This window comes from Gambusia affinis, linkage group LG01 (genome assembly GCF_019740435.1).
Source record: "Gambusia affinis linkage group LG01, SWU_Gaff_1.0, whole genome shotgun sequence".
Taxonomy (NCBI): Eukaryota; Metazoa; Chordata; class Actinopteri; order Cyprinodontiformes; family Poeciliidae; genus Gambusia; species Gambusia affinis.
The window spans coordinates 15874055-15880664 of record NC_057868.1 but is presented as its reverse complement, the minus strand read 5'-3'; the positions used below and the strand labels follow the sequence as shown (position 1 = coordinate 15880664).

The following is a 6610-nucleotide window of genomic DNA, read 5'->3' as shown; positions in this document are numbered from 1 at the left end:
TTGAAGACTGGAGGTGCAGTGAGTCAGTGGAGGCCTGCCTGTCCTCAGGAATGATGGTCAGGATCCCAATGGGGGTGTGAGACACCTCTGGGTCTTATGATCCTAACAACAATAGAAGTAACACCACAATTACATATCAACATAACACTTCTTTAGGGTGACCAGACGTCCTCTTTTTTCTGGACATGTCCTACTTTTCAGACCTAAAAAAATGTCCGGGGGGAATTTAAAAATCGTTAGGGATTTTGGTCAACTGCCTCAAAACACATTACATAGCTTACAGTGCATTGTGATTACATTGCCACTATGGCAAAGAATCAGCTTCTTGAGCTGTGTGAAGCTGACACCCCACCCACGTCAAAAAATTCAGCAAATAGTCTGAATGGTTAGTGCTCCGTTTGTGCAGGTTTGTGCCGTTAAAATTTTTGTTTGTGCAGTTTTGGTTTCTGAGATATTAAAAGTTATTTTTTAGGTCATCTAGAGTTCACCATCCCCCCATATCGCTCCAAAACAAACCAAAGTGGGCTAGTTCGTTAGTGCTCCGTTTGTGCAGGTTTGTGCCGTTGAAATTTTCGTTTGTGCAACTTTCGTCTTTGAGATATTAAAAGTTATAATTTTGGCCGATGACGTCACCATCCCCCCATATCGCTCCAAAACAAACCAAAGTGCGCTAGTTCGTTAGTGCTCCGTTTGTGCAGGTTTGTGCAGATGAAATAGATGCACACATTAACTGGCCACTTTATTAGGTAGACCAGTTCAATGACATATGCAAATCCAGTAATTAAATAGCAGCATCCTTGTACATTTAGGCATTAAGATGATGACAGTGATTTCACCTCTAGCGTCAGAATCGGGAAGAGATGGGAATTTAAGTGACGTCAAATGCGTTGTTGTGTTGGTGCCAGTCATGCTGGTCTGGGTGCTTCAGAAACTGCTGATCTGCAGGAGTTCTCATGGACAGCCATCTCTGGGCTTTACATAGAAAAGTCAGAAAAAGAGGAACTAAATAAGTTGTCTTAATGTCTATGCTTGGGAGAGAGTGCGCAAATTGTTCCAGAAACCTCGAATAACTACTTGTTGCAATCAGGTGCGATCATGTAAAGTGCTAACTCAGAACGGCCAACAAATAAAACGGTGAAGAGGATAAGCTGCAGCCGCAGAAAGTCACAGCATGCGCCACTCCTGTCAGAAAAAGGACAGGAAACAGAGCAGGATTGTCAATACTGGACTATTCAGTTTTTAGCATTAAATGGTGTAAAGATCATGAATTGAAATTGGCAGATTGGAGTCTAAATGGGAAAAGCAGATGCTCATATCAGCCAGGAAAAGCCAGATCTGTAGATTTCTAGTTCAAATCATTTTAATACAATGATAAAGAAAGTGGAGCGACCAGACATTCCTTTAGCTGCTTGACGGCTGCCTGAAGCCGATCAATAATATTTTAAGACAGTTGATTGGAAATACTTGTCGTGTTTTTAAAGCCGTTGTTGTCTGAATGGTTTTCTCAGCAGATAACCTGACAAACTGATCAATTAATATTAACTTGTTATACATGTAAACATTATGCACTTGAATGGTTATAGTTGGCAATATTGTATCTGTAATGATCAGTATGTCATATTTCAGCAGCATTAAAAAACTAGAAAATTTCTGAAGAAAATTAAATGGGGCCTGCCAAAGTGCGCCCGTCAGTCTGGACCCGGCGTTCCGACGCTGAAAGTTAACATCGACGCCATAGAAAGCTGCAGCACGATCGACGGCATGAGGAGAATCACGAGAACATCGACTGACATGGACTTGCGCCATTCAGCGTCTTAAAATGAGCGTATGAGCTAAAATTAGCAAAAATGCTAACGTTTTTGCTAAACGTTAGCATTAGCCAAGACGTTTCGCATTTTGGCTAATATTAGTCAAAATGCTAATTGAGCTAATTAGCATTTTAGCTTAGTGCTAATTAGCTAATTTAGCATTTAGCAAATTTTTGTTAATGCTAAGATTAGCTAAATTTAGCATTGCTAACACTAATTTTAGCATTTGCTAATTTTAGCTAAATGCTAATTTTAGCATTTAGCTAAAATTTAAATGCTAATTTTAGCATTTAGCTAAAATTTTAATGCTAATTTTAGCATTTAGCTAAATAGAATTTAGCATTTTAGCTATATGCTAAAATAAAAGGAAAACATTTCAGTTCCTGCAACAATGGAGGACAAAACATCAAGAAGAGTGAATGATGTCCATGAAAAACCTGGAAATGACTCCAGCAGACATCCAGGTATTCAGAGCAAAACTAAATCAGTTGACCTTGGCTTCACCTTGGAACCTGGAAAGAGTCTCAGGTGGAAACGTTTACGCCATGATGTTCATGCAGGGAGAGGAGATGGGACCTGGGAGAACTGGGAGAAACATCTGGGATGAGTCCCTGGAGAGAAGACGATCTGAAGTTAAAGGAAGACGGACAGAAAAACTGAACTACGCTGTACGAAAGCTGCCACATTGCGATTCTGGAGGACCAGAAATAAAAACCAGTCCTACAGGATTCACTGCACAGATGTTGAGGCAGATGTTTTAGCAAAATGAGACACTCTTTACTCTGGGTTTCTAACTGCTAAACATGAACAAGTATAAAATGACCTAACTACTAAAAATTTAACAAGTATAAAATGACCTAACTACTAAAAATGAACATGTATAAAATGACCTAACTACTAAAAATTGAACAAGTATAAAATGATCTAACTACTAAAAATGAACATGTATAAAATGACCTAACTACTAAAAATTGAACAAGTATAAAATGATCTAACTACTAAAAATGAACGTGTATAAAATGACCTAACTACTAGAAATGAACAAGTATAAAATGACCTAACTACTAAAAATGAACATGTATAAAATGATCTAACTACTAAATAACTACTAAAACTCATTTACAAACAATAACTATACTAACTTTTCCTGAGTTTCAGGCTTTACATTTCGCTGTAACTCATTTACAAATGATAAGCCTGTGTAGGTTTTGTCGCAGGTTTTGTACCACTTCCCTGAAAGCCTTTCTCACTGACTTAAAGGGGTTCCACTGCGGCTGTAGTCTGTTTGCCATCGTTACCAGGACATTTCTTTGTAGTATTGGGGTCCCTGCCTCCAGGACAAGGAGGATGTACTCTACGTTTTTGCACTCCTTCATCAGGTCTTTAAAGATGGTGGTCCCCTGGAGTGCAATCTTTTCTGGGCTCATTTTCAGAACTCTGGGTTTTGTTTCAACCCAGAGTTTCTTAAAGAGTCGATCACAGATATAATTATATTGAAATAAAGGGTAATGGCTGTTTCCTGTCTTGTCAACAATCTGTTGGATAACTGCTCTGACAAGATTTCTTACAGCAGTCCTTCTCATATATATCTCTTCGGACTGGTCTTCCTCTGCTTCGTTGAGGGACTGGTCTTCCTCTGATTCCCTGAGGGACTGGTCTTCCTCTGATTCCCTGAGGGACTGGTCTTCCTCTGCTTCGTTGAGGGACTGGTCTTCCTCTGCTTCGTTGAGGGACTGGTCTTCCTCTGCTTCGCTGAGGGACTGGTCTTCCTCTGCTTCGCTGAGGGACTGGTCTTCCTCTGCTTCGCTGAGGGACTGGTCTTCCTCTGATTCCCTGAGGGACTGGTCTTCCTCTGATTCCCTGAGGGACTGGTCTTCCTCTGATTCCCTGAGGGACTGGTCTTCCTCTGCTTCGTTGAGGGACTGGTCTTCCTCTGCTTCGTTGAGGGACTGGTCTTCCTCTGCTTCGCTGAGGGACTGGTCTTCCTCTGCTTCGTTGAGGGACTGGTCTTCCTCTGCTTCGCTGAGGGACTGGTCTTCCTCTGCTTCGCTGAGGGACTGGTCTTCCTCTGGTTTGCTGAGGGACTGGTCTTCCTCTGGTTTGCTGAGGGACTGGTCTTCCCCAGGTTCGCAGAGGGACTTGTCTTCCTCAGGTTCGCAGAGGGACTTGTCTTCCTCAGGTTCGCAGAGGGACTGGTCTTCCTCAGGTTCGCAGAGGGACTTGTCTTCCTCAAGTTCGCAGAGGGACTGGTCTTCCTCAGGTTCGCAGAGGGACTGGTCTTCCTCAGGTTCGCAGAGGGACTGGTCTTTCTCTGCTTTGCTGAGGGACTTGTCTTCCTCAGGTTCGCAGAGGGACTTGTCTTCCTCAGGTTCGCAGAGGGACTGGTCTTTCTCTGCTTTGCTGAGGGACTTGTCTTCCTCAGGTTCGCTGAGGGACTGGTCTTCCTCACGTTCGCAGAGGGACTTGTCTTCCTCTGCTTCGCTGAGGGACTTGTCTTTCTCTGCTTCGCTGAGGGACTGGTCTTCCTCTGCTTCGCTGAGGGACTTGTCTTCCTCTGCTTCGCTGAGGGACTGGTCTTCCTCAGGTTCGCAGAGGGACTGGTCTTCCTCTGCTTTGTAGACGGACTGGTCTTTCTCCTCTTCCTGTAGCTCTGCGGTTGTCTTGATTTCTTTAGGAATATCAGCTGCCATGGCCGTCGTTTCCTTGTTGTCTTTGGCAAGCTGCGCTACGCACCCTTTAATGTCCGAAAGCGAAGCCTCGCCTTCTGACATTTTTATGTCTTCCACTTGGATGATCAGTGGAGCCACCTTTGCTGAATGTCTAGCAAAGAAATTCCTGAAAAACCTCTTGATCTCTCCTGTCAGACCTTTAGTCTTAGACTTTGGCTCACTGTCGGCTGGTTCCATGAATGAGGGCGATCTATCCAAAACGGTGACGTTGTGGGTCTCAGATGGTGAACTCTGACTATTTTTAATCATTATTTGTCAGGTTGAAGATAATTTTCAACACTAGCAAAAACAGCAGGTTCTGTGAAGAATGAGTGCAAAGTGATGTTTAGGGGGGAAAAAAAGCAAATAAAGACCTTGACCTATGACGTCTGTCCATACGTCATAGACATCAAACCGCCCACACAGCAGCGTCATATCCTCAGTATGAAGTCACGTTCTGTCAGGAGCTACTTTACTGCGCATGTCAGACTATATTTAAACTTTTTACAGATGGGATAATTAAATCATTTACAAGTGGAGCCACCGCAGATCGCTTCTCTTCGCCCCGCGCAACTCCCGCAGCCTTGCGGCGTCCGTCAGGTCTATTTTTAGCGCCTCAACCCGCTGCTTTTTATTTTGTTACATTTTTTATTATTTCTGAAGGTTTTGTTTGTTAAATGCCGTGATAGGGGAAGCTACAGCTTCATTTTCCTCTGATTGTGACCAGAATAGGGAGAAATTATTTTATTTGTCCTTTGCTCGCTAAATATGAATAGCGCGGTATTTAGGTTTTTTTTAGGGGTGGGGGGTTATGCAGACGGAACTCGGTTTATCGGTAAATATATCTCTCATTGATGTTACCACGAACAAAATGGCTTTAATATCGCTAGTTTATAGCTAATATCCGACGTTTGGGGCATGTTGTCTCATTTATGGACTCACCTGCATTTAGTACTGATGGCTCATTAAGACAGAACCGAGAGTTAGAATAAATTACTCTGTGATAAACTGATTGACGACATGCTAGCTAATGCTAACTCGTTCATTCAACAGAGTAACATCTGTGTGTATGTGTGAAGATCCAGTCCTGCTTCTCTCAGTGATCAATTTTAGGGAAAAATAATTATCATTCAAATAAACAGAGTTAATAATATCTGTTCTCTGTTCCCATGTTATGAAGGGGAGCAGATTAATTCATGAAGCTGAAATAATTCATCCCAAATAAATTTGACAAATAATGAGCAAATATTTTCAAACTTACAGGATTTGTTATTCATCAAGAAAGGAATATTGTTAAAATGTGTTTGATTCAGTCAGATTATTAAACAGTTAATCTTCTCCACTTGTAGAGTTTAATCAGGCACGTGCAGAGTGCCTGATCCGTGATGCCCCTAGTGCCCTTTTTAAAATTTCTTTTTCAAAAAACAATTTTTTTTAAAATTATTTATTTTTAATCTGTATGTCAGAAGGCCTGTTTGTGCCCCTCAGCAATAATAATTAGCTAAATATAAGTTAGCAAAATAAACTAGTCTGGCTGCCCTCAGTCTAATAATGACTCTCAGAGTGTAACTGCTCAGAGTCATTATTAAAAATAATAGCACCCCTTTGCATGGCAGGCCCCAAAAACAACCTTTTTCTATTCCATTTTTAATAAAAGCTATTCCATCATGTCATATATTTTCCTTTGACATTTTGTGAAAATATGATGAAGCTGTAATATTTTGGCCAATGTTATCATATTGCAAAAAAACCCTCAAAATGCTTAGAATGAGTGAAAAGCACACTATAAGAAACCTTTATGAACCCAAATTAGATCAAAATCGACTGTATGTGTGGATTATTCAGCAGATTTCCGGCGCATAAATTTAATCCACTGCCCACTTGTCTGCTCTAAGGCATGTTCCCTCCCTTTTACTTTTCTCCCACCTGGCATTAAACGTCTTCCTAGCACTAAAAGCATATATCATGGAATATTTGGAGTTGTTCAGTGTTGGCCAAGCAGACTGATCGGAGCCATCTAACCATTTCCTTCCCTGGGCTTATATGTGACAACATGGAACAAATTGTAGCCCTTCTGAATCACTCCGCAGCCCC

At 41.6% G+C, this 6610-nt stretch overlaps 1 long non-coding RNA gene across 2 annotated transcripts; it reads right to left on the bottom strand.

Moving 5' to 3' along the window:
* Positions 1-609: 609 nt before the first annotated feature.
* LOC122822284 lies at positions 610-3454 on the bottom strand. 2 transcript variants are annotated; one of them, XR_006369128.1, is made up of 4 exons: positions 2951-3454; positions 2302-2419; positions 1075-1182; positions 610-972 (listed from the first exon to the last, which is right to left on the bottom strand). It is a non-coding gene; the product is annotated as an uncharacterized LOC122822284 (long non-coding RNA). The 2 variants fall into 2 exon arrangements; XR_006369133.1 differs by having other exon boundaries at positions 2313-2419.
* Positions 3455-6610: the final 3156 nt, after the last annotated feature.